The sequence below is a fragment of the Prinia subflava genome, chromosome 4 (genome assembly GCF_021018805.1).
Source record: "Prinia subflava isolate CZ2003 ecotype Zambia chromosome 4, Cam_Psub_1.2, whole genome shotgun sequence".
NCBI lineage: Eukaryota > Metazoa > Chordata > Aves > Passeriformes > Cisticolidae > Prinia > Prinia subflava.
In genome coordinates this window covers 70,637,778-70,664,196 of record NC_086250.1, presented here as the reverse complement: position 1 = coordinate 70,664,196, position 26,419 = coordinate 70,637,778, and the positions used below count along the sequence as shown (strand labels likewise).

General features: G+C 47.4%; 1 protein-coding gene and 1 long non-coding RNA gene across 8 annotated transcripts in view; one reads left to right on the top strand and one right to left on the bottom strand.

The window, feature by feature from the left end:
- Positions 1–26,419, top strand: part of LOC134550420 (endonuclease domain-containing 1 protein-like) — a 173,169-nt gene that overhangs the window by 121,618 nt on the left and 25,132 nt on the right. For 3 of the 7 annotated variants that reach the window (XM_063397107.1, XM_063397111.1, XM_063397109.1), the window contains exon 1: positions 21,417–22,036. The exons of 3 other annotated variants lie outside the window; for them this stretch is intronic. The gene's annotated coding sequence lies outside the window, so the exon portion shown is untranslated. Of the gene's footprint in view, positions 1–21,416; positions 22,037–23,782; positions 23,865–26,419 lie in introns of those variants that run through there. One more of the 7 variants, XM_063397113.1, reaches the window with a different exon arrangement.
- Positions 3,153–19,738, bottom strand: LOC134550423 (uncharacterized). The gene is made up of 3 exons (XR_010080332.1): positions 18,687–19,738; positions 18,028–18,166; positions 3,153–15,666 (listed from the first exon to the last, which is right to left on the bottom strand). It is a non-coding gene; the product is annotated as an uncharacterized LOC134550423 (long non-coding RNA).

Sequence of the window (26,419 nt, the reverse complement as noted above, 5' to 3'; positions counted from 1 at the left end):
CATCCATCCTTTAATGCTCCAAGTTTGAGATGCTGATTGTGTTTGTAGCATCAAAAGGTGGAGCCAGTTGTGGGGAGGAGAAAAAAAGATCATGAGTAACTCAGATATATGTATGATATGTTTTCTGATGGGCTGGGACATATTTTTCTAATGCAACTAAAATTGTTTAATGGATGTTGTAGATCAAAGCAAAAACTAGTCTGTATAACAAATTTATTTTCAGAATCCAACAGCCCCTTTTCCCATCCCTTGCCTGGCTGTGTTCAATACATGCAGCATTATGTTGTCCTGTAATTAGCTCTGTAATTTCCATGGCATGTGCCAGCATCAGTGTTCATTATTGAAGCACAATGTCTGCTTTTATCCTCATGATGTGACTGTCCTGTCCCAGAAGTCACATGCACAAACTGAGTAGTAAAAGGGGTTGAGGAGTAAGGATCAGTAAATACTCTAAGCTGTGCATGGTTGTGCAGATGTAATTGATTCCAGCTCTGCCAGATGCTCAGCAGTTGATCCAGATGATCCTTGCTCAGCATGCACTGAAGATCCCTCTCATCTCCTGGATCTTCCAGTCCCTAGCATGGCCAACAGGGCATTGATCAATCCCTAAAATCTCTATTTTTACCATAACTGTGTGACTTCTCTGCATTTCGTGAGGAGAAGCTGAAATGGAAATGCAAACACGCATTTAAACAAATCATTTTATAAATTCCAGGTGCTGATCTCAAGAGGGCATCTTGCATATGCCAGAGGAAGGACATGTGTTGTTTGAGGGAAAACCTGCTTATAAATCTGTGCAAATTGAAAGGTAAATAATTTCTGTTCCTAGTACATTGATGGAGGAAGATCTCTGCTCTGATTATTTTTCCTGCTCAGAAGTATATAGTATATAAATGTAGCTGGCATATGTATTTGTCACTGTGCAGCAGCAGAATGTAGGAAGTGAATATCTTAAAGAAATACTTTAAGAAATAAAAAACACAGAATGGTTTGAGTTTGAAGGGACCTTCAAGACTATCTAGCTCCAACCCTCTGCCATGGGAAGGGACACCTTCCACTATCCCAGGTTGCTCAGTGCCCATCTGGCTTCTTTGCTTCTTCAGCATAACAAGGGAAGGTTCTAAAGTGCTTTGTTTCACTCTGCAAACATTCCTGGCTTGGGTTTCAGGGTTTTTTGCAGTGTCATAAGTGATGGGAGGAGTACAGAACATTTGTCTCTGACTGAAAGGCCCTCTGTAGTGTGTTTCTGAGGCATGGGGATTAAGCTGAGGTTAAAACTTGAAGTGGTCTGATTGAACTTCCTATCTTTCTTAATTGTTATCTTCTTTCTGTGTGATAACTTTAATTTTGCTTCCTCTTGGGTAATCGCGGAGTAGTCTGTGTCGTATCAGACAAAAAAACCCACAGACTAATAAATGTTTTCATGCTGTTTATTGTTATTTTTAAATGATATATGTAAGAGCAGCTCCTTCGAGGCCACTTTCCCTGCTTTGACAGACAAAGTGCCAGGCTGACGTGTGGAGCAGCACGGACTAATCCAGGGCTGGAGATCAGCAGAGCGATGTGAGCGGGTGCCTGCTTTGGAGAGCTCACTTTGTAGGGACAGCAGTGGCTGTGGTCCAGCTCGTGGCACGAGGATACAAACAGCAGGTGTGGCTTTGGAGTGCTTCATGACAGGGGCATTTCTGCTCAGGGCTGGGATTAGAGCTTCTATTGAAACTTATATAACAGCCACGGTGCCGGGGTGGTTGCTAAAAATGACGCTCATCGCTCTTACGTCCCAAAAGCTGTAAGTCAGAAGAATTATTTTAAGCTGGAGAAATATTTTGGTTTTTTATTTCTAATGGCCATTGTTTTTTTCCCAGACCCCACTGAGATGATTTTAAGTGTGTAAGGCAGTGGTGGCAATGAAAGAAGTGTTTTTATAATGTAAGACATGGACAGTCAGCAGTGAGTTTTGTTGTGGGTGGCTGCTTCATTATCATACCCTCATTAACATATCTCAGCAATCAACAGGGAATTACATTTTTTATTATGGCTGTCCTGTCCAGTTTCTAAAATACAACATCAGCAGCTTTTAGCCAGCAAATGGTGATCCATTTGGGGAAAAAACCTCCACTATTTTCCTGCTTCTGCTGCCCCAAAGGTTGGTGTTTTGCAGAAGGAGCAGTCAGCTGCTATGGTGATGGGCACAGGGTGGGAATGTGGACAGAAATAGAGGGAGGCTGAAGCCAAACTGTTCCTGCTTCCTTATGGTTTCAGTAGCCCTCTCTGAATTGGATGGAGACTGATTCCAAGGATTTTGCAGGTTACTTGTGGTTTTCTGCCTCAGATTCTCACAATTAGCACAAAAAATAATACTCAGGCAAAAAGGAGAGTGAGATTCCCAAATGGATTATGTTGGTATGTGTGATGTATGTATGATGTATGTAATTCCCTGCAGAGCAGCTTGTGCCCATTGTGCTGGGATTCGGATGCACAGAAATCTCCCTCCTCCCATCCAGACTGAAGTCAGTTTTTGGTAATGCATAATTCATATCCTGAAGCCTTTGTCACAAAAACATCTCACTGCCTTTCCCCCAGCTTGATAAGCCTGCGTTTGTATTTTTAGGATTTCCTTTCCTGCTAATCCCCAAAATCAGCCTGATAAAGTTTCAAAACAGAGTTCAGAGTAAATCTGAGACAACTTTTACGTCAAGGGTGTTGCTCTGTGCAGCAGGTGATTCTCTGGCACCTGCTATTTATGGATTCTGCCTCTGCAAAGAATGACTTCCCTGTGGCACCCCTGCCACAGCCTGTGCACAAGTGGACTGCAGCCCGAGGGATTCTACCAGGAGGTTTGGATGTATCTTTGGATACATCTCACAAGGAGTGCCTACACAGACAATTTGTTATGAAACAAAGACAGCAGTGGGGGGTTTTTTTGGTGAATTTTTGGTGAGCTCTAATCCAAAATTACTCTTTCCATAGGGAATGTGATGCCTGCATTTAGTGATGGGTTAGTGGCACACCTCGATTGCCTGTTCTGACTGTGAGTGCACTCACAGAAGTGCAGGTTGTGAGGAGTCACAACGTGGTTAAAAAATCTGTGTAAAACCTGGAGGAAAAGGAGGATTCTCAAGTTGTGTTTTAATTCATCTCTTTGCAGAACAACACAGAGGAGACTAACTCAAACAGCTACTGGTGTTTTCTTCTTCTGGATTCTGAGGACAGACCTTTCAGTAATGAATTGTTCCAGAAGTACACAAATAAGGCTGTACATGGTATAGGCTGTTTTTTCTCAGGTATGGCACATCTGTGTCCCTCCTTGGTATCAGTTATTGTTAATACCTTGTAGCCATCAGGCTCAAAGCTTTGAGGAGCTGAGAAAGTACAAAGATAAATGCATGATGTGCTTGCATAATGGGTAAACTGGATGTTTTCACTAGTGGAAATAATTGCCTTCATTTGAGAGCTCTTTCCTTGTTCCAGGGGAATGTTCCCCAGATCTCTTCACTTCACAGCACTTCTCAGTGCAGCTAAACAAAGCACAGGAGAGAATGTGAAGTACTGTCATCAGTGTAGGAATCTTTTTAGCAATGGTTTGTCATTATTTTCATCCCAAATGACCCAAATGCTTTTCTTTCTTACTGTTTCTATCAAGGCACCACAGACCTTCTGATGATATGAAATTCCAGCAGTGGGGGCTTTGATTGTTTCTTGCACATTGCTCATTTTAAGATGACAGAATAGTTAAGTGAGAGGAATTCAGATGGAAAAATTCAGGCAAACAGGCCTGTGGGGAAGGTTGAGCCTTGTGTAAAAATCCAGTAAAACCTGAGTAAGAACCTCAGAGTTCAGTGTATTGATTTGCTCGTGAAAGTTCAAGAACTGTGTTTCCTTGCAGGCTGAAACTCATCTCAACTCCTCATGACCAGCTGAGCAAGAGAGATGGGATTTGATGCTATCCAAGGTGTAATTCCACAGTTCATGTCTTTTCTGGTGCCAGCTTAATCAGTTCCTGCCCACTCCCAGCCATTCATTTCCAGCCCAGCAGCAATGCAGTGCCACCTCTTCCCTGACCGCGTGCAAAACCAGATGGATGAAAATAACTCCTCAAGAAAAGAAAGGCTTCATTTTTATTTTTTCTTTGTATTAGAATCATTTGAATGAATTTCATGGCCCACAGGCAGTCATATTGGTTCTGCTGAAGGTGACAATAAGTGCAGCATCACAGGCAGCAGTGAGCACTGGAGGGTGTCCCAGTGCTGTGTGATCTTGCTGTCAACAAAAATCCGCTCTGGGACCATATCCTGAATGAAGGGCTTTCACTGGCCACAGGATTATTTATTGAACTGCTGCTTTTTATTTATTTTATTAAGGAAGATTAGCATCTTCTTGTTAGGGCAGGTTTATTTTTTTTTACTTGAGGAGATAAACCATCTCTGTGAGAAGTCAGTCAGCTTTATAGACAGCCATGAATGTCAATAAAGTCTTGGCAAACACAGTAGGTATTTATTCAGCCTTGCAAATTAAAAACATTTTTCCTGCTTGTTTAGTGAAGGGAACAAAAAAAGACAAATTACAGAGCGGATGAGCTCTCCTGATAGTTGGAATTCATTAAACTGGTGGTGAAAACGCAGGGGGATTGATGGTGCAGAAAAAGAAAAGATAAAGCAGCTTTTCACCAATAGCTGTGGTTTAAGTTCAAGTTGAAAATGACCAAAAAAAAAATCCACTTTAAGACATCTATAGCTGACTTCACAATCCCAGTTTCTGTCTGGGTAGACAGTTCTTTCTCACTGCAGTTAGTATTAATTGGTTTTTCAGTTGACAGATAATTTCTCAGTGGCTCCTCCATCTCCATCATGCCATGAGGTGTCTGCAGCAGCTCATAAATGAGATCCATGGCCAGACGTTAAGTAGGAAGTTCACACAGTCCCTTCCCATGGTACAGACAGAGCCTTTCTGCAGACTTGTCACTCTGTCATCTTCCCTCGGCTCCACATTTTATTTTTATTAAAAAAAAAAAAGAGGGGATTTAAAAAGTTACAGTGAGTTGAGCAGTTTGTCAGCTGGGATGTTCTCACAGGCCATTGTCTGCAGATTTCCAGGCTGGCTCTGCCTTTCAGATGGATCATAAAGCTGTCGTGAGTGCAGCTCTAAAAAACCCATTTACATGGCTCCTGTTATGGCAGGGCGTGGAAAGGAAGCAGTAGTAGAAATTTTTTAATGAATTTCCTGCACAGAATCATTAGTCCACCATGGAAGTCTTTGGAAGTTGCACCCAGTGCATGCTCTGTCTGATTATCCCTGATTAATGGGATGAAATTGTTACTTGGAGTCACAGACAGTTCTCATGTCATTCCAAGTGCAGGAATTCTGCAGGAATTCATCACTGGAAGAGAGAGGGTTCCCTAGTAAGTGTTTAAATGCAGCTAAACCACCTGTAAATCACTAAAATGATTCAGCAGCAAAACAAAGCCTTCGTAAACTTCATTCTTGCAGTGCTTTAATTGCAGACAAAACTTTACTCATTCAAGTGATCCCATCAATGTCAAATAAAAACATGAATTACGAAGCTTGTAAGATTAGAGCTTAAAGTCACTGACATGTCACTCCCCTAATTTTCTCTGGAGGATTACAGAACGCTTAATTTGTAACTGCAGAAACCTAAGTGTAATCAGATGCTCTTCCATCTACAGTTGTTACCTAAGTCACTGAATTCTGGGTTTGTTCTTTCCTGTTTCCCAGGTTCTTGCTTGTAAATGTGAAGACATTAACTCCTCTGTTGTTCTTCTTCTTCCCAGTTCACCGAGGAAATTGCCCTCAGCTCTTCCAATCATTAAATCTGGGAAGGATGGAGCAGTCCAAGATTGAAAATGTTCTAAAACTTCCAGCACCTAATTAGAAGGAGGCATCTTGGAGCAGCACAATGGCTCTCTATCTGCAGTTCATTTGGTTTTCCAATTTAGAAATGACAGTTTACAGCCCTGGTGCGAGCGTGCTTCTCACTAGCCTGTTCTAGAAACACTCAGAGTTATTACAAGTTTTGAAAGATACTTTCTTCAGAAGTGCAAACTGTATTAAATGGCAGAATTTGGTGTCTGGATAGCCACATGGAGAAGCTGTGGTCTCCAACCATCCCCAGGCTAAAGGCAGAGCCAGGCAGCTGGACCTCACCTTCAGATCCGTGGATGTCATGGAGGCAACTGCATGGAAAAGATGCTGCAGCAGGAATTAGCCTTGTCCAGGGCAGAGAGCTGTGAAGAGCCCCTGCTTTCCTGGTTTCACAGATGGATCTCAGGTTTCTTGGGTGTTTCTCATGAAGATTTTCCTGGAGAGGAGTGTGTTGGCTGTGCTGCTGACAGATACCCTCGTGAGAACTGTCCACACTGCCTTGATTTCCCTCTTCAAGAGTTGGATTCCTGGTCTGAGCTGGTTGGGTTTGTTGTCTTTGGGGTAAATGAAGAGGGAGCTGCGTGTTGGCAGGTGATGAAACTTGAGGAACAGGTGTAAATATTTTTTTTACATGGTGAGAACTTTTTTTTTTTTCACATTCTCTCTTGCAGAGAAGGAGATGGAGAATATTTGCCTGTCCTCAGGACTCAACAGATGGGTTCATCTTGGGTGGTGGTTTAGGGCCTGGAATGTCAGTTCTACAAGGACTGGCTGAGGATTGAAGAGGAGACTCAGGAAAAGACTTCATTTACCTGAAGACCAACATTATTTACCTGAGGGAAGGTTGTGATGAGGTGGGAATCGGCCTCTTCTCCCAGGTAACAAGTCACAGGACAATGGCAAACAGCCTCAAGTTTCACCAGCAGAGGTTCAGGTTGGATATTAGGAAAAGTTTCTTCACTGAAAGAGTGGTTAAGCATTGAAACAGTCTGTGGGCAGTGGTGGAGTCACCATCCCTGGAAGTGTTCAGAAAACAAGTGGACCTGGCACTTCATGATAGGGTTTAGTGAGCAAGGGGGTAAAAAGTCAAAGGTTTGACCCAATAATCTTGGAGGTCTTCTCCAACCTCAGTGGTTCTGTGGTTCTTAACAACTAAAATCAGCTTTCACAGGGCTTCCAGGGGCAGATACAGAGCACACCCAGGTGTAATACACTGCAGGAGGGAAAGAGTAAAAGATGCTTCTCTCATGAGAACACTGCAGCAAGGCAAAATTCTGGGCTTCTGCATGGCTGAAGAAAAAAGAGTTTGGTTCTGCCTGCTCTTTAAAGCAGCTTTATTTCCCCCATTAATGTTTTGTGAGCCTGTGTGGAAGATTCCCAGGCAGCTGCATGCTCAGGGCAGAGCCTGGGCACACGGGCACAGCCCCGTCCTGCTGCTTCCTGCCTGCTCCGCTCCACACAGGCACTTTCTGGACAGCAAAGCTGCACAATAAATCCAGTGCTGATGTGGCCTGGCGTGGTGACAGCTCTTCCAGTAACTGCAGGAACTGCCTGCATGCGGAGGCCCAGCCTGCTCCCATGGGTTGTTTTCCTTGAAGCTGTTGTTCTGCACCAGATGGGGCACGTGGTGTCTTCGTGCCTGCCTTGGCCATGCAGACACTTTGTGGTGCCCTCTGTGCCAGTGCCCAGGGTGGTTGGTTCCTTTCTGAGAGGCTGGGATGTCCCTGAGCTTCCCAGGACGTGTCACTGGGAGAGGGGCTGTGCAAACACTCGAGGCTCGCTCGGCATCGCTCTGCAGATGTGCTTCGGGTCTGGTGTTTGTTCTGCCAGCTGAGATGGGGAGCTGCAGAGAGGTTATGGAAAAAAAAAAATAATCCGTGTGAAAGGGAGTAAATTGTCTAGAACACACTTCAGTAGCAGATTTCCAGGAAAGAGCCCTCTGTCAGACTTCTTAGAAGCTGTGCTGGCTCCAGGTGCTGAGTGCCAGGTCTGAATAGCCCATAATCAACTCAGCCCTGGACTTTAGGTTTGGAGACACACTGTCCCCCTAGATTTGCAAATCCCACCTCAGCCAGAGCTAGCTGACAGGTGGGCAGGTTTCCAGGCTCTCTGCATGAATTTTGGGATGAATATTCAACCTTCAGGCACTGATGTGCAGCTTCTGTCACACGCTGGTCTTTGTGCTGCTGCTGTTGAAATGAAGATTTGGTAACATCTCACGTGTTCTGCTGTCACAGGGGGAGTTTGCTGGTGTGCCTGGATGTAGTCGTGCTGTGGGCAGAGCTCAGCAGACAGAATGTGTTAATAGAAGACAGCAGCACAAGCAGGAGGAAGGTCTTTCATTCCTTGTTAAAGCCTTGTACATGTTGTTCAAGCTTGACTGACAAAATTCCTCTGAGTGACACTGCTGCAAGCAATTCTCTTGCTGTTGGTAGCACTGTAATAGAAAACAGAAGTGAGCATTTGAGTGACTCAAACCAAAGTCAAGGATAAGAATAAGAAAAACGCATCAACTGTTTAACAGGAAAAATAAAAACCCAACGTGGCTAGGTATTCTTCTGTGGCATTTCCAATTTATTGTTACAGGAATATCCTCCCAGCTAGACTCAAGCTCCCTCAGGAAGCTGGTTTCATATGGTGGTTTAGATTTAACTATTCATTGTCTAGCACCATTTGAAATCAGTGTTCTTGGAGGAAGAATGCCTGCCTTCATCAGGGAAATGGACCCTCGGGAGCCTCAGAGGAAAAGAAGAGGAAGTCAAGATCTTCCTTGTGTGGTTCTGCCATTCCAGTTAATCTCCACCACCAAACAAAGTCCCTCAGTGGGACTCTGGGGCTCTGTGACCCAGGTTACCCCTGGAGAGCAATGCAAAGAGTGGTTTCAAAGGCAGAAATTCTGCTGCTATCATGTTTATAAAATTTGTAAGTGGTGAGCAACAACTTCTGAACCCAAGAGGGTTTTGAGACTGAAACAAGGCAAAAAAGTAAAATAGAGAATTTTAATTCAGTACGGAAGATGTTGATTTTAATGCCCCAGTGAGTAAAAACTACTACAACTAGTTCATACAACATGATGAGGAATAAGGAAGGGAACTACATGCGCTCTAAATTTTTAACTCAAAACCTGTTTACAGCCTTGCCTAGATATATTTTTCTTTCCACTTCTTCACACTTGTAAATACTTTGTACATGTATCATACAAGACAGATAATGGAATTTGAAGCAGGTAATTCTGCATGGACTTTCTGGGTGCTGTTTGCATCCCTCCTGCATGTTTGGCCTTTCATTGTGGCATGTTTGGCAGATCAGAATGTGTTATTTATTTTGTATGATGAGACTTGCCAGCATCCGGGTTGGTGACTGGATGTGCTCATGGAAGTGGCCAGCAGCTGCGAATTGGAAATACAGACCACAGGTGATTGGTCACATTGTCCAAGTCTGCTGAAATCTGGAGAAGTGTTTCAAGTTCATATTTTTTGAAGTATTTTACTGTATTTAAAAATGTGTGTACCTAATGGTCGATGATGAAAATTTTCACTGCCTAAAAATTTTGTTTTCTCACCAGCGCTTTAATAAGAGTTACATCAAGTATTTGGGGATTCTCCAATGTGAAATGCTGTGCAGCACATAACTCTTCATCCTTGCAGATCTCCGTAACCCCTTTAGAGGATGACCGATTTCTTTTGGTGTTCAGAGTCAATAAGAATTTCTAGCACCATTTGAAATCGGTTATAGTGATTGGGGAATTGCACCTCGGGAGTTTTTGCACAGGAGGCTCCAGAGAGGAAGCTTTAAAATGGTATCAAAACAGGGACGTGTGTTATTTTGGTGAATGGAGTTGCTGAATTCAGAAATGCTACAAGTTTAAACTCTGGGAGGTGGAGAATTGTAAAATGTATAACCCATGATCTTGGTTTAGGTCCTGTGTGTGAGGATGATCCTTGGAATGGTTGGGAAAGCCTTGCGGTGCTGAGAGGGAAGATCAAGGGAGATGATTTTCCCAGTGAGAATAACCAGTGTGGATTTTGGATCAAAGAAGAAGAACCCCACCCTGTTGGTTTAATGATCTGTCTGTGAGGTATGAGGAAATAAAAGGAGCAGCAGGAAACCGTCCGATCTGCAGCTCCCAAACTCTGGACGTGCTGAAAGAAGATCTCATGGAGGTTTTCCCTGCCAGCCTGAGAGCTTCTTGCATTCTCCTCTCGTGGACTCCTTACACAGTAAGCCATAAACAACCTGAGTCACCTCTCCAAGGGTGTTTAATATGTAAGAATTTCCCTGAAATTTCAGCTCTTCAGAAACACAGCTGGCTGGAAGCAGAGTTGAAGGTGGGTCCTGTCCCCAGTTCCAGCAGGATCTCATTATCTGTGAAGATAATCTCTGAAAATCATCCTTCAATCAGCTGGTTGTTCTGCATCCAGCTTTTTGGGAATTAATAACACAATCTACAGCAGCACATCACACACCAACCTGCAGCAAGGCATCCCTGTAGCAGGGGATGTTTTCCTGGATCTCCTGGTGAATTCAGCAATGCACTGCTTTCCCCACTATTCCATATGGGTTAACTAAAAAAGAGGGGGTTTTGTAAGCAAGTGGAGCTGCTTTTGAATATTCAGAGGAATTTCTAAAGTTGTGGCTGGTTGTTGGTCTTCCTTTTATCCCCTCTGAATTTTTTCTATGTATATGAAAATACATTGAAAGTCTGTTGAAAGCTGGAGAAGGAATTTTGGCAAGGGGGATGGAGTGTCAGGACAAGGGGCAATGGCTTCAAACACAGAGCAGGGTTAGATTAGATAATAGGAGGAAATTTTTTCCCTGTGAGGGTGGTGAGGCCCTGACACAGGGTGCCCAGAGAAGCTGTGGCTGCTCCTGGATCCCTGGAAGTCTCCAAGGCCAGGTTGGATGGATCTTGGAGCAACCTGGGACAGTGGAAGATGTCTGCCCATGGCAGAGGGTTGGAATGAAGCATTCTTTATTTTTAATTAAGATAATCACAGACCAAAAGGGACTTCTGTGACATCTTTCGAGTCTCTTGCTTCCATCCATTCACAAAATCCATCCTCATGCTCCATCTCTTTTTAGGTAGAGCTTTGAGAAGTGGTGAGCACTGTGTTCAGTACAAAGGACTGTAGGCTAAGCCCTTAAATTAATGGAACAAATTATGAAAATATGGAAAAATGTAGACTGGCTAGCAGCAAGGGGGGTTTGCAGTGTGATGCAGAGTGCTCCATATCCTAGGGGGTTTGACAGATGTTCTTGTGCAGAATTAACTGGTGTTGGAAGTGTGGCTTACAAGTAATCACCGTGTTTTAAGCACATCCACTGCCTAAGTAGCTCCCATGAATACAATTGCTTAAATGATTTCTTGTGGGAAGTCCCTGAAGGAGCTGATGGATCTGTTTCGAGTTCTGCTGCTTGTGCTGTGCCTGTGGGACTGAAATGCCTGGACTTCAAGGAAACTTGTTAACACAAAAACTAAAGTTCAGACCAGTTACAAAGTGGTGCAGAAACAGGTGAAGAAGGTTAATAACATTTTAATTCTTTCCACTGAAAGGCAAGAGGTTCTTTGCACCATATAGTCAGAAAAATGGAGCTGCCAGGTGCTTGGATCTCGTGAAAGTTCCATTTTCAGATTTGAGCACTGCTGCTGGTGTGCCTGTGTGCTCACAGCCAAGATTGTCACCTGCTCACAGTGGATCTTCTTTACAGCAACAAGGAAAGAAAGGATGAAAAAAGGAAGAAAAATGCCTGATGAAAACAGAAGCATTTCAGAGTAACATCTATCTGAGGAAGAGGGAAATGTATATAACAAGTTTGTTTGGGTTTTTTTATTATTTATCCTATTTGCTCTCAACTCAGATTTGGGTGGAAAATGGTGCCTACAAACCTGCACCAGTCTCAAAACGCCAGTCAGTTACCACAGTGGGTAACTTAAACTATTGTTTAAGACTTGTTTTCAAGTCTGCTCCATCCTCTTGGTGACAGACCCTACAGAAATCACAAAATGCAGCGTGCAGGGGGATTGTTTCCATGGCCAGAAAAGTTTGTCCTGTTGCTGGTGTTCTGGAATGATGTTAAAACGAAATCAACACTTGGACTAAGCCAAAAGAAGCACTGGAAGTCAACTGCTTCTCCCAAAAAAAGTCTCACTTCTGGATTAATATAAGATGTGCTGGATGAGAGGGAGAGAAAGATGATGTCTATTGGAAAATTTTTAATGCAGAAATATTTTGGAAATGTCTGACAGTGTACACATTTTTTCAATAGTTGCAATTAATTTGTCTGAAATTTTTGTGATCTTGGATCACAGTCTCTAAATGTCAGGTTTCTACATACGGATGTTCTGTGAAATCCCTTGTATATTGGGATTCTAGGGGGAAAATAACCTGATCATGCTGAGTGGGGGCTTGGGGTGAATGTGAAAAACTGCTTTGTTTTCACAGCAAATAGATTGAGGGTCAGAACTATAATTTTTGTTATAATTGATATAATATCCAACATTAATTGGTGAAACATCCAGGCATAAGATGCTTATGAAAGAGTGGAACAGTAAACGAGACAAAATTGTGCTATTCTACAAGATGCTCCCTGATTTCTTCAAGCCAGTTTGAGACTTCTCAGCCAAAAATAACCTGTTTGTGTGGGATCTGCTGTGTCCTTAGCACACATTTGCAGTGCCAGAATGGGCAGCAGAGGTATGAGGAGGATAAATTCGGGTATTGTGGCTTTCACTGTGGGCTGGTCGAGTCCTGCTGGGACCTTTGCTAAGTATGAAACAGCAGAGGCTTGTGTTGGCAGAGCTTTGCTGGGCAGTAAAAAAGGCTGTTAGAGCTCACAGCAGTCTGAAGGTGCCAGCAGAGCGAATTCTTCCTTGTTTGGGTAATCCTAATGAAAATAGAGTTAGAATTCCTAACTATCTGGTGCATCAGGTCCAGTGAGGGCAGTGAAGCAAAATCCAGTGGAGCAACCTGGGTTAAGCTACCTGCAAGGAGAGGTTGTCACTTCTCAGGTATCACTAGGACAGCTCTGCTCTCCTGGTTTCTGACAGTGGTCCATCAAACTGCTGAGTTCTCTTCTCCAGGTGCTGCAGGTGCATCTTCTCTGGAAACATCCAGAGCTTTGGGGCTTCAAGCTGGCCCAGCTGCGTCCTCCCACCTCTGCTGTTGAGGGGATGTTCAGTGTGTACTGGTCAGTGTAATGGTTACAGACCTGGGTCAGAAGATATTCCCACTCAGCTTCTTCAAATAGGAGGCAAAAAATGTTTTTCCTGATGTCATTCTCACTCTACTGGATTTCTAACAACTTTCCAAGAACAATCCATGGAGACAATGTGTGGCTGCCTGCTCTGCTGCCTGGATTCCTGAGTATTTAAGTCCCCTTATATGCAGTTTCTGTCTGTGCTGCCTTCTCAGCATCGTGTTTGTCTCCCCCAGAGGATTCCTGTCTGGAGAACCTGCCATGGAAGCAGATGATCTGTGTTCAGTCCTGGGAGCAAGTCAATAAAACCATTTTTTCCATGTCAAAAAAGTGTTTTAATGCCCCCTTGGGGAAAGAAAAAAAAAATCTTTGTGATCCCAAGGCTCAACTCTCCTTTTTTTTTTTTTTTTTTTTTTTTTTTTTTTTTTTTTTTTTTTTTTTTGAGTTCAGTATTTTGGTGCTTGTGAAATTCAGAATCACAGATTGGTTTGAGTTGGAAAGGACCTTAAAGATTATCCAGTTCCAACTCCCTGCCATGGCAGGGACACCTTCCACTACCCCAGGGTGCTCCAAGCCCCATCCAGCCTGGCCTTGGACACTGCCAGGGATCCAGGCACAACCACAGCTTCTCTAGGGCCTCACCACCCTCACAGGAAGAATTACTCACATATTGCTGCAGAGGAATGGTTTTTTTGGTCTCTACTTTCCCAAAGCAATCAACGTGTATTTCTGGCTGGATTCCAGGCTGGAAAGCCAGACAGTGACCCTCATTTGGAGCAGCACAGCTTGGAATGAAGTGGCAGGGAAGGGGCATCAAAAGAATTGTGTGGAGGAGCCAGCTGTGGCAGCAGTTTGCCAAGCAATGCATGGCAGAGCGTGGACATCAAGAGGAATGTAAGACAACTCTTTGAACTCTGTTGCCTCAAATATCATCACTGTTCTTCTATAACATTACTGCATAGAAACCCAGTGGGATTTATTTATAATTGATGATTTTACATGGAGGATACTCCAATGCCACTGTGTGGAATAAATCCCAGAACGGACTGACAGCTGTAAAATCCACGAGCACAGGTGAGTGAGCTGATCTGTTTGTAGCCTCCAGAGGACCACAAAGCGATTTTCTCAATTATATTGTGCCATGATTTAATCTTCAGTCTTGTCTGTCCTTACTGTGGAACAGACTGGGAAGAGAATGGCTTGATAAGTCCCCCATATAGTTCATCATTACTAAAAATGCCATGGGGTGATGGGATTGCCTGCTGGAAGGTGCCAAAATCCTTATAAATCCGAACCTGTTCAAAAATCACTTCTGGGAAGACCTGAATTTCTCAGGAAATTCATGGGAATTATGGATTTCCAGGTTTCCAAGTAAGTTGTCACGTAAAAACTCTCCACTGTGTTTCCAGTGTGAGAACTGAAATCACAACTTGAAGGAAAGAGAAATTCAGTGCAAGTAAATTTTCAAGATTTCGCTATGCAAATCAAAATTCCAGTTGGAGAACTTCGGAGTGAAACAATGGTGTAAAAACGCCCACTTTTTAGTTGAGATTAGCCTGGAAATTTTCAGGCACTCATGAATAATTTATAAACCAGTCTTCCCACGGATGAGCAGCAGGACGAGAGAGTGGCTACGTTTGTCACTGTGTTGAGATGTTTCCTGGCAATGGTGGAGTTTTTATGGTGTTCTTTCTCATAATGGAGTTGTTGCTTAGCTTTTAATGTCCCAAATGTAAACAGATCTGAGGAAGCAGATCGTTAAAAACCTTTAGAAAGGGCGAATGAAAAAGTGAAGTACTTGTGTGCTGCGTTCCAAGCAAATCCTATAAATCACCAGCGTTGGAATTCTCTGACAAGGAGAAAATGGTTTTATGGACTCACAGAAATGGCACTGGGAGGAATAGTGAGAAGATTAATTTTTTAAAATCATGGCAGAAGAGCGGAGGGAATAACCCAAGAGGTTTGAGAAGCTGTCCTGTGCTCTTTTCAATTTTAACATTTTGGCTTAACAGATTGAAAATCTGATTCAAACCTGCTTTGCCGTCTTCAGCTCCACAATCTCTGAAGCCATGGGACCAGTTGACTTCACTGCCTGGTGCTCCTGCTTAAATGAATGCTTAAATCCAGAGAATGCTTAAATCCATGCAGAGGTTTTATGTGTCAGAGCAACTCAGAAAAAAAGGGTTTAAAAAGGGCAGTTTTCATTTGGTTTTCAACCCACAGAGCTGTTTCCTAAACTCAAATTTGGGGTTGCAGCTTTCTTGCATTCACGAGTCACTTGAGTGACCATCGCCGCATCCTGGGCGGGAAGCCGGGGATCCCGTGGGATGCAGGGCTGGAGATGCCAAGCCCTGGAAGGTGCAGGGGGATAGGTGAGGGGCTCCCTGGCTCCCCTGGCAGAGCCAGCCCAGATGTGAGGCTCTGCCCTGGCAGCGTGGTTCTGCTCCTCGGGAGAGGCCGTGGGTGGAGAGGAGCTGGCAGGGATCCCGGGAGCCGCTGGGAAGAGGCTGCGCGGGGGAGAGCGAGCGCACCACCCACCTCGGATGAAATCATGGAACGGCGAGGAAAGGCTGGTGAGGAGAAGGAGAGCTGGAAAGAAAAAAAAGGGGGGGAAGGGAGAAGAAGGATGCTGGACCAGCGGGGAGGGTCGTTCCTGTGCTGGTGGGTTCGAGGAGGGTCTGGTTCTCACAGGAGTCACTTGTAATAGATAGGGAGCTGGAAAAGGGGCAGGAATTTTTCACGGGAAGGTTTGCTCCAGCAGCATAGAGGAGAAGTTTGATACCTGACCCCATCAATGGAAATTCATTAGCATGTGTCTGAATAGAGGAGTGATTGCTCCCTGGCTGGCTGCTGCTTTCCAAGTCTCACCTCTAACCAAGCTTGGACCAAGGACGATGCATTCCTGGAGCGAGGAGAAGGAGAAGATCTCTTCTGGAGCTGGCTGGTTTAAGGGCTGCTGAAAAAGGGACTTTACAGTGCCACTTTCCTTACCCAAGAAGTGTGTTGCCCTGGTGTTCCCAGTTGGATGGGCACATTGTCTCATCCTTACTGTGCAAACCAACACGGAAAGAGTCCAGTGTGGCTTCCCGTTGCCCTTTGAGACTGAACATTGCCCAGTGCAAACACCTCGGATTTTCTACCCCCCAAATTTATCTGATTTATGATAAATTCCACCGCTCATGAGAGTAACTGTTTCAATCCAATGAGAAGAACTTCAGTGTCCTTGTTTTCCACCTGGGTTTGTGTCCAAGCTGCCTCCCTGCAGCTCATCCCACATCATTTCTGGAGAGCTCAGGCAGGCAAGGAGCCAGCGGCAGGAGCGGGTGTCCCTGGAGTGATCAGCACAAGGTTTTGTCCAGTGCATCCACTAAAGACAGCTTGGATCTTCTGCTGGGTTTTGTTGGATCTCTTTTGCTCCTTGGAAACGCAGTTCAGGACAAAACCGCCACGCTCTGACTTTGAGGAATGGGATTCTCAGCACTTCTGTCTCTGCTCCAGCAAGCGAAAAGTGATGCGTAAGACTCCTCCTCCCCCCGTCAACTCCAGTGGGTGCAAAGTTGTAACTGTTTCAGGAAAGATACAGCCAAAAAAAACCCCAAACCCTCAACCAAAAAACATTTCCCTAGCTCGTTTTCTTTTCCCAGAAAACCAGATGGATGAATCATTACAACAGCAGCTATGACAGGGGACCAGACAACAGACTGAGCCTGAAGCCCAGCCCAGTCGAGGCAAGATGAAAAACTGTCCAACCCTCCCTCCCACATCTGTTTAAAGGAGCACCACTCCAGAATTAGGGCATGTGGGTTTTGCCCTTCCTCTTGCTTCCTGCGTAGCAGCAAGAGCAGCCATTGCAGAGACCACGGTGTAATAAATCCAACGGGATCCAGGAGTGAGATCCAGTGAAGTGACGTGATGGTGTGGATGGTGATGATCACCAAAGCAGAATCACAGAATGGTTTGGATTGGAAGAGACCTTGAAAATCCCTTAGTTCCAACTTCCTGACACCTTCCACTATGCTAGGATACTCCCAAGTCCTGTCCAACCTGGCCTTGGACACTACCAGGGATGGGGCAGCCACAGCTTCCCTGGGCAGCCTGTGCCAAGATTTCACCACCCTCACAGAGAAGAATTTCTTCCCAGTATCCCAGCTAACCCTGCCCTCTGGCATTGGGAAGCCATTTCCATTTGTCTTGTCACTCCATGCCGTTGTCCCAAGTCCCTCTCCAGCTCTCTTGGAGCGCCTTTAGGCACTGGAAGGGGCTCTCAGGTTTTTCTGGTGCCTTTTTTTTCCCCCAGCCTGGCTCCAGAGCAGAGGGCCTGCATCCCTACGAGCGTCTTTGTGACCTTCTTCTGATTCACTCCAACACATCCCTGTTTTTTCCTACATTGTGAGCCCAGGGCTGGAGGCAGCTCTGCAGGTGAGATCTCACCTGAACAGAGCAGAGGGGCAAAATCCCCTCCCTGACATTCTGCCCACACTTGTGATGCAGCCCAGGACTGGAGGGCATGTCTGGGCTGCCATCAGCCATTGCTGGGTCTTGTTGAGCTGCTCATCCACCAACATCCCCAAATCCTTCTCCACAAAGCTTCTCCTCATCCATTCCCTGTGCCTGTTCTTGGAAATGCCCAAGCACAATATCCAGCTCTGTAGGCCAGAGGGAACAGCCTTGAGGCCCTGTTTTTTTGTGCCAGGCTTTCCTCTGCAGGCAGAGGTACTTGTGAGATACACAGACGTGCTCTTATTACAGAGTCCTATGCTTAAAACCCATCAGAGTAACACCAGAAGTGACAAGATTGAGAAAGCATTTAAAAGTTAAGAGAGGCCTGCCTGCAGGCTGCCCACAGAACCCCTGTGGGCGTGTGTGGTTCATCCTTAATTATGCTGCTGGGAGGTATTTTTTATTCCAGAGGACACTGCCCCGCTCCCTGCACACGATGCTGGTACTCACTTGCTGAAAAGCCCTTCAGGGTTAGGGTGGGTTTTTTTCCTTCTTCATCCTCATCTCTGTAGCATTCCGAGTGCTTTGGCTGGAGCAGTTGCTCTGATGATATCTTTTTTTTTTTCTTGGTGAGGCTCTATTGTGGTTTCTGCTTTACAAACAAAGAATCAGAGCACAGAGAAACGAAGGTCAAAGAATCTATTAATTTTGGGTGCCCAATTTGAAGTAGCCAGTGCAAGATATTCAGGACTCTCTGTTCTAAGCACAGATTCCTCTCATGCCTTTCTTTGTTTTCTTCCAACCCCCTGCTTTGTTCATTGCCCTCTTCCAACTTCTGCCTCTTGGGCACTGTAATTATGATTTTTAAATTCAAATGCTGCTCTTAGCTTTCGAGTGTTTTCCTCTCTGACTGAAAAGCTGTAGCTGAGCTCCACTAGGCAGCAAATGTTCCCTTTCTCTCAAGGTAAACAACGAGTCAGGGAAGGTCACTACAGGTAAAAAGCCACATGTCTGGAAGAAAGGAACAGGACATAATTCAAGCCAAAGTACTCATGAGCAATGTGGAGATCTCTTCACCTCTCCTACCCTCTGTGCCTCTCACGAGCCCCATCACAGAGCAAGGGAAAACTGGAGAAACTGGAGCTGGGATAGGAAAACCTGGGGGTTACCTCAGGGCTGGGGTCCATCGTTGCTTTAGCAGAGGCAGCAGTGGAGGAGTTGTGTTTGGGGAATCAGAGCAGACCACGGCAGGACAGGGAGGGCAGAGGGAAGCCAGCAGTACTGAGCGAGTGCTGCTTGTGTTTGGGAGCAGCTTGTACTTGTGGGACTCGGTCAAATGTTAGAAAAACCCTGAGGGTGAGGCTGCAGTATCCTCTTGGGATGTTCCAGTGCCTGGAACTGCTTGGGAACAGCAGTGCAGGACACTGTGTGCTCCCAGCTGCCCCAGGCACAGCCAGATCCATCCGCACGCGTGGCCTGGGCTCCGTCCAAGCTGGAGCTTCCAGCACATCCACCTTTTATTTCTGCTGCAGAGTCCTCTGGCCAGGCAGGCATTGAGTGATCATTCCCCACATCTGAAAAGACTCTCCAGCCTCAGCACCTCGCCCTTGGCTTTGGCAGGGGGAAGCAGTGGGGCAGTGAAGGGAGGAATTGTGAGGCTGCATTAACTGGTGGCTGGTGAGTTTGCAAAGGATGCATCCCAAACACAGGACAGGAGCTGGGGAGATGAGCACAGCACCAGTGAGCTGAGACCTCAGAAGGCCCCTGGAGTGTGGGTTTGAGTAGGAGAGAGCTGAGAAGAACTTAGAAGCAGGAGGAATGGTAATTCACCATGAAACAATGCCTGGATGGCTGCGGAGGGGACCTGGCACCCATCTGTCCTGGCATTTCCTCCTGCCACAGGGGATTCCTGTGCTCCTCCCCGCTGCGGCCTCCACCTCTGGATCTCTGCATCACTGTTGTTGTTGGAAACACCAGTATTTCATAAGCTGGAGAGCTCAGCGCTGCAGAGACAGTACAAAAGCAGCTCGAGGACACACAGAAGCAGGAAAACCAATTTTTTTTAATCAAACTTGCATAGGAATGTTGGCCTCAAGGTACATCCAGAGTCCAGCCTCCCTCTCTGAGCGGGACTGTAGCCAGGGTGTCAGCCACATTCTGGCCAAGCCCTCAATCCCCTAAGTGTGGGGGTACAGTTCAAGTGTTCTGTGGGCAGCAGTGTCTCCCACATCCAGCCTGAGCCTCCCGTGTCCCACTTTGCCACTGGTGCCTTTTGTTCACAGTCCAGCACGACGGGGTGAGTTTGGCTGTGTCCCTACACCCACCTTTGGTGTGTTTGTAGCCGGTTCTGAGCTCACCATCAGCCCCTCAGGGCTGTGCAGGGCTTTGTCCCCACTGCTGGCACTGTTTGCTCATAGTGAAAGCACAGAAACTCCTTCACCCCCCTCTGTGCTCTCCCAAAACCGGGGCAGCAGCCTTTGGGACACACCTGTGGGGGCTGAGTCACCAGCAGCAGCATCTCCCACGGGACCCAGCCCTGCCTCCCATGCTGGGGGCTCTCTGTCCGTGTGGAGGGGTCCAGAGAGCAGCTTACAGCTCCCCCCACACCAGACACCTCCAGAGTGCTGAACTGGGGAGATGTGAAGCCCTGGAGGGGGGCAACTGCTCCAAGATTTCCTGCTAGACCCAGCCCCATCCAGGCGAGAACATCCAGAGCATCCTATCCTGCCCCTGGAGGGGGTAGCAGCAGGGTTGGGCCAGGGGAAGGAGTTGGACACACCACTCATGTTTTCCATGCTAGAAACCTTCCTATGAGCCAGTTCACGAGGATGAAGCTGTAAATCAGCAGGAAAAAATTCTCAGTCATCACCATCAACACCGGGAAAGAACTGTCTGGGAGGAGAGATAAGGAGTGCCTTGGTGGTCCTTCATTGTCGCCTTCCTCCAGGCTTCATGCTGGCGATGCAATGATGCAATTAGTGATTAATAGGGTTTTCTTTCACTTTTAATTTCACAATGAATATGAGCAAGGCGAGCCCAGATGCAAATAGGAGCCGGGGCCCTTCTGCAGGGACCCCAGGGGATGCTACAGCCACCCCACACTGAGTCACCACAGCCCCCGGGAGCCCCGTGCGGGAGCCAGGAGGGGACGGAGAGGGGACAAGGCAGAGCTGCCTACTGAAAAAAAAAGTCCCCAGTTTGCTGGTGTAGTAAGGAGGGGGAAATAGAAGTTAATGCTGCGGCCTAGTGGAGAAAAACCAGACGTGCAGTCTCTGATTCAGTCGAGGGGAAAGCAGAAGTTAGTGGAATTTGTGCCTGGTGGAGGCTGGACCGCAGAGAGCTGTGATAGTGCAGCTCATTTTTACAGGATTTCACACCTGGGAACATGGTTTGTACCCTGCTCAGGTTTCCAGAAGGTGCTCAGCTTATCCCTAAATGATCTGGGGGGTTGGGACTAGATGATCTTTAAGGTTTCTTCCACCCCAAACAGTTCTGTGATTGTGTGTTTCTGTATCCTCATGGCTGAGAACATCCCCGTGGCCCACGTTAAACCCAGCACAACACCAGTGGGACTGCAAACGGGGTGGACAAAGGTCTGCCCCCAGCAGTGTCCGCTTGGGCTTGGATCTGTGCTCCCAGCTGTTCCATCCAGCCCAGAAGGAGCTGGAATTGGAGAGGAAACTGTTTGCTGGGCAGAAATGGGGGGAAAAACAAGTCACTGGTGAGATGAATTGCCTGGTGCCTGCAGCTGTGTAAACCTGAGCTTGGCACGGTCTGGGATGAGATCCAACGCCAGAGCACCTGGACTCAGGTAGTGGAAAATCCCTAAAACACAGGTTTTGGGTCAATAATCACCCAAATGGGAGACACAAACACCACTTGAGCTAAAGGTTTCTGTGAGTGAATGCCAGACCAGGGCAGGGAGAGCACGTGGGGAAAGGCACAGGGATGCTGTGCCCAGGCTCGGGGTCCATGCTGCTAAAAGGGGGCTGGAAAATGGGAAGGATTTCAAAGGAGAGCCCCAGGAGTGAGGAAAAACTCTGAGAGGGGTGAAGCTGAGCTCAGTGTGTTAGCCAGATGAGGAGGGTGGATTTCAGCCCACCACCACCGTGTCCCGTGTCCAAGGGACCCATCCTTGGTTCCTGTGGTGGGTGGCCTGGAGAGCATCCAGGGACTAAAACCCTCTGCTGAGACCCCACAGGGGTTTGTACATCCAGGAGGGTTTGACACAAGGGAAGGGTCAGGGCACTGCTGGGACACAGCCTCTGCCTGGCCAGGATCTCCCTCGTGCCGAGGGCATTGCAGAACTGAGACGCCTCCAGGATTAAGTAACAGCTGAGCTGGGGGATTTACAGCCCCAGGGCTTGGCTCTGGGTGCTGCAGTTGGCATCAAGCTACCTAAATCCCCCCTCCACGTCTCTGTGGCTTCACTGACTGACAGGCAGCAGCTCCTTTGGACCTGGTGGGGACCAGTGGTTGAAGCCCCCCTGGACACCTCGTGCTTGTGGCGTCACCTCAGGTAAATCAGAGCTGCTTGATTTATTCCTTCTGAACATGGGGGAATGAAGGGATAGGCTTGATCCTGCTGTCCTGTGTGCTCAGCCTGGATCAGGGAACGGGTGGCAGCCCTTCAGCCTGATGCCCAGAGGCTGGTGGCACCTTACCCTGAAGCCCTGCTCACACCACGTCTTGCCTCCAGATTCATGCTGTGCAAAATGTCCCCCACACTCCTGCTGCCCCCCAGCTTCTGGTTGTCATCAGTGGGGCACACTCAGACCATTAAAAGTATCTAAACATTGAATAGAAAAGGCAGAAAGGGGAATTAGGTGAAGGAATATAGCCAGAAGCAGCAGCAGGAGGAAAATGGGGAGGAGGAGGAGGAGAGACTCTGGGGGAGCAGAGAGGAACACACCAGCTCAAAGCAGCTGCAAGGAGCCCAACAGCTGGAAGCCAAAAATAAACCTCAGTGGTGAATCAATTAGCTCTGGGGAATGGGTAAACTGGGGGAAGCAGCAGGAAGGGGGAGAGGATGGGGCAGCTGATGAAGTGAGTATGCAGGAAAATCCACAGAGCAATGAATCACCTCCCCAAAAAGCCCCTTTTCCCGAAACAAGGCAGTGATGAAGCAGAAAACAGCAGAGACAGAAACAATTATGAGGCAAAGTGAGGTTCCCCCCTGGTGAATAAACATGCAGAACTGGCTGACCAGAAGTCAGAGAATCAATCAGTGAGTGGATAACTCAGAGTGAACAAGCCATGGTGATGGGGCCTGGCTGCCAGAGGCACCTGGAGAGATGATTCCTCCACGTGTCCACCCAGCAGAGGGCTGCAGGGCTGCCATGGGGACATGGAGGACCTGGAGATGCTCCTCCAGAGCTGGGTGCCCATCCCTGAGTGATGGGAGGAAAAGGAGTCTCAGGCATGGGGAAATGGGCTGCAAATGTTGAGCTGGGCAGAGGAGGGGATGTTGGACACTGCTGTGGGAGGGTTGGTGGGTCCCGGGGACCAGGATGCAAAGCCCCCTAAACTCCAAACCACATTTTTGGGGCATGGGATGAGTCACTTGGAGCATCACAGACAATAGATATTTGGATCATGGTTTGGGTCTTGGCACAACCTTTGAGAGTGGCTGAAATTTAATAGAAAGTACATTCAAAGCTCCTCAAGGAGCAGTCTAGGTGTTAAGTAGTGATGAGGAGAGCCTAGAAAAATTGTGGAGAGAAATAGGTTTCTTGAAGAAAATGCTTCGTGTACAGAAGCTTTGGAATTAAAAAAAAAAAAATCTGTGGTGAGACATTACAGAGATTGCATCTTGTAGAAGGCACAGATTTTTTAATAAGGACATGGCTGCTTTTGGTCACCATAGGAGAGACTCTGTGTAGGGCAAGGAACCATGATTTCTAAATGAGTTTGGGGTGTTTTATTAGAAAAGAAGGAATTTGGGGCTCCTTTTTTCCAAGATGAGTGCCCCAGACACTAGACTGGAGTCCAGCTCTGTCCCTGTTCCACCCTCACCCATCCCCTCATCAGAGCTCCATGAGGCTGTTTGAGGAAAAGGATGGTGGGCATGAATGCTGGAAGGATTTTGGAGCTGAGCTTGTGTGTGTGTGTGTGTGTGGGAAGGGGCCACGTCTCCCACCCACTGCCCCCTCCCTGTGCTCTCCAAACCAGCCTTTCCCAGTTACCATCCCAAGGCTCTCGAGCATCCCAGCGCTGGGATGGGGAAGGGAATGTCCATGGAGGGGAAGGGAATGTCCAGGAACAGGTGCAGGCAGAGAACATGGACAGAGAAATGAAGATTATTCACATGGACACAGAATCTTTGCTGTCAAGCTCTACACAACCCAGTGAGGACAGAGATGTCCCACCCCCATCCATGGGGCTCCAGTCCCAAGTGTCCCGTCTCCCCAGGCTCCAGGGAAGGGCAGCCATCCTGCTGATCTGCGGCCGTGCTGTCACTAGAGGGAAGCAGAACCATGTGCACGGGGCTGGGCTGGCGCTGCTGGCATGGCCACAGCTGCTGTGGCAGCGAGGGGACAGTGTGCAGAGACACCCAGAGCAGCTTTGAGCTGGAGAAAGGGGACATCTTCGTCCCCTCGGGCTGGGCAGGCACCGGTGAGGGGCGGTGGGTGAGAGCCACAGGGACAGGAGCAGTGAAGTGATGCTGGGCTCTCCAGGACACACTGGGACCCAGTGTCCCCTCTCTGCAGTGCCTCTCACTGCTGGAGAGCTGACAGTGGGGGCTGAAATGGGGTTCAAGGGCGCCCCATAATGCAGAGGAGTGGCCAGCAGGGCTGGCTGGGGACTTTGAACACCTTTGGCGCTGCAGAGGAGGTGGCACTGCTCCTGGGGACAGTGGGGACAGCTCATCAGGCAGGGCATCCCTGTGCCACCACCCTGCTGGGAGCCGTGACCCTCCTGGGATGGGTTAACGGGAGGGACTGGGGGCAAGGGTGGGGGGGTTTTGAGCCTGCTGTGCTCTTTTCCTAATCCTATCTCGCAGCAGGAAAAGAGTAAATAATTCTAGTAGGTGCACTGGCATTTAGCCAGCGCTCAACCCACCACATTAATTAGTGCATTGTCTGGGAAATCTCAAATTGGCAAACCAAAATCACTACAAGGAGGCATGAGGTGGCAGGAAGGGGACAGGGCCCCAGACTGCCCTAGGAGGGATGACCACTGGGAGGATGACCAGGTAAGGATGGCCCTGGAGGATTGACCATGGGGAGATGACCATGGGGATGACCATGAAGGGATGACCATGGAGGGTTGACCATGGGGAGATGACTACGGGGGGTTGACTGTGAAGGGATGATCATGGGGAGATGACCATGAAGGGATGACCATGGGGGGGTTGACCATGAAGGGATGACCATGGAGAGATGACCAGAGGGGATAACCCTGGAGAGCTGACCATGGGGAGGTTATCATGAGGTGGTTGACCACGAAGAGATGACCATGGGGGGATGACCACGAAGGGATGACCATGGGAGTTGACCATGAAGGGATGGATCATGGGGGGATGACCACGTTATGTTGGCGGTTCTGCTGATCTGTGGACCCTGGGGAATGTGTAGCTCACAATCATGGAAGCCACAACACCTACAGACAAGGCTTGTCTCCAAACCAGCTGCTCTGGGACCTGGAGATTTTTCTCCTTTATGAAGATGAGCAGCCAAAATAGTCATTTCCCCCCTTTGCCCCTGGAGATTTGGAGGATTCCCCTCTTCTCCTTGTGCACTGGGCTTGGCTCCATTTACACCCTGAGCTCTCCATGGGGCTGCCTTGGCCACAACCCACCTTCAGCCCATCCACATCTCTGGGGAAAACTTCCCCCAAGTGTTTGTCAGCTGCAGATCAGGATAATTTCCTGGCATATTTGGAAACAAATGCATCCTGTAAATCTCTTCCGTTTTCTACAGCTCCCGAGAGATTTTTGACACAAAGTCGATCTATTCACCAGCAGCTGCCAGGAGTTTAGTTCAATAACAACTCTTACTGACGGAGCTCTGCCCGTGTCAGTACAAGCCTCAGTCATTGTGGTTCTCCCAATGCAGGTCCTGGAGCCTGGAAATGCCAGGACTTGCTGCTTTGGCCAGCACAGGGCTGTATCTCTCTGCCAGCCTCATACAATGCAGGTTCACTTGCTGTTTTTCTCAATGCCATCTCTCCTGCAGGGAAATTTCAGGGCGTTTTGGTAGCTCAGCCATGCCAGTCATGGAAAACTGTATTGATCCCTTGGCAGGAGACAGGGCAGGAAGACCTGTGTGGTGCCTCTGGGTTTTGGGGGGAAGGCAGAATAGGAGAAGACACAAGTTGACAGTGTCAGCATGGGTGATCAGAAGTGATGTTTCACAGGTAATGGAGGAAGGACACTTCCTCTGCTCCCAGCACAGCAGCTTTTGTGTAAGCCCTGGGGCAGGTGCAGCCATGGATGCAACTTAAGGAATTTGCATGGGGAGTCACCAGCAAGTCATTCCCATGCTGTCTGGTTAAATACTTCATGTATTACAACAACAGAAACCTTCATTCTGCCATGCTGTGAAATCACAGAGCCATAGAATGGTCTGTGTTGGAAGGGACCTTAAAGATCCTCTAGTTCCAAACCGCCTGCCATGGGAAGGGACACCTTCCACAAGACCAGGTTGCCCATAAATAATTGTGGTTTGGGGTTTTATACCTCCCGAACTTTCTCTGACAGGCCACTCTCAGAGCTGGTGTTTGCTCAGCTCATTATTAGCCACAAAGAATCTTCAGTGCTGGATTTTTGTTATTCATGAGTTGACAGTGGTGATGCCACAGGTGGGGAGAGCTGGAAAACAGCCCAGGCATTTTAGCCCAAGGTGATAAATTTGCATCAGAGACACCCAAACTGACCCTTTCTGGTGTCACTTCCAAATGC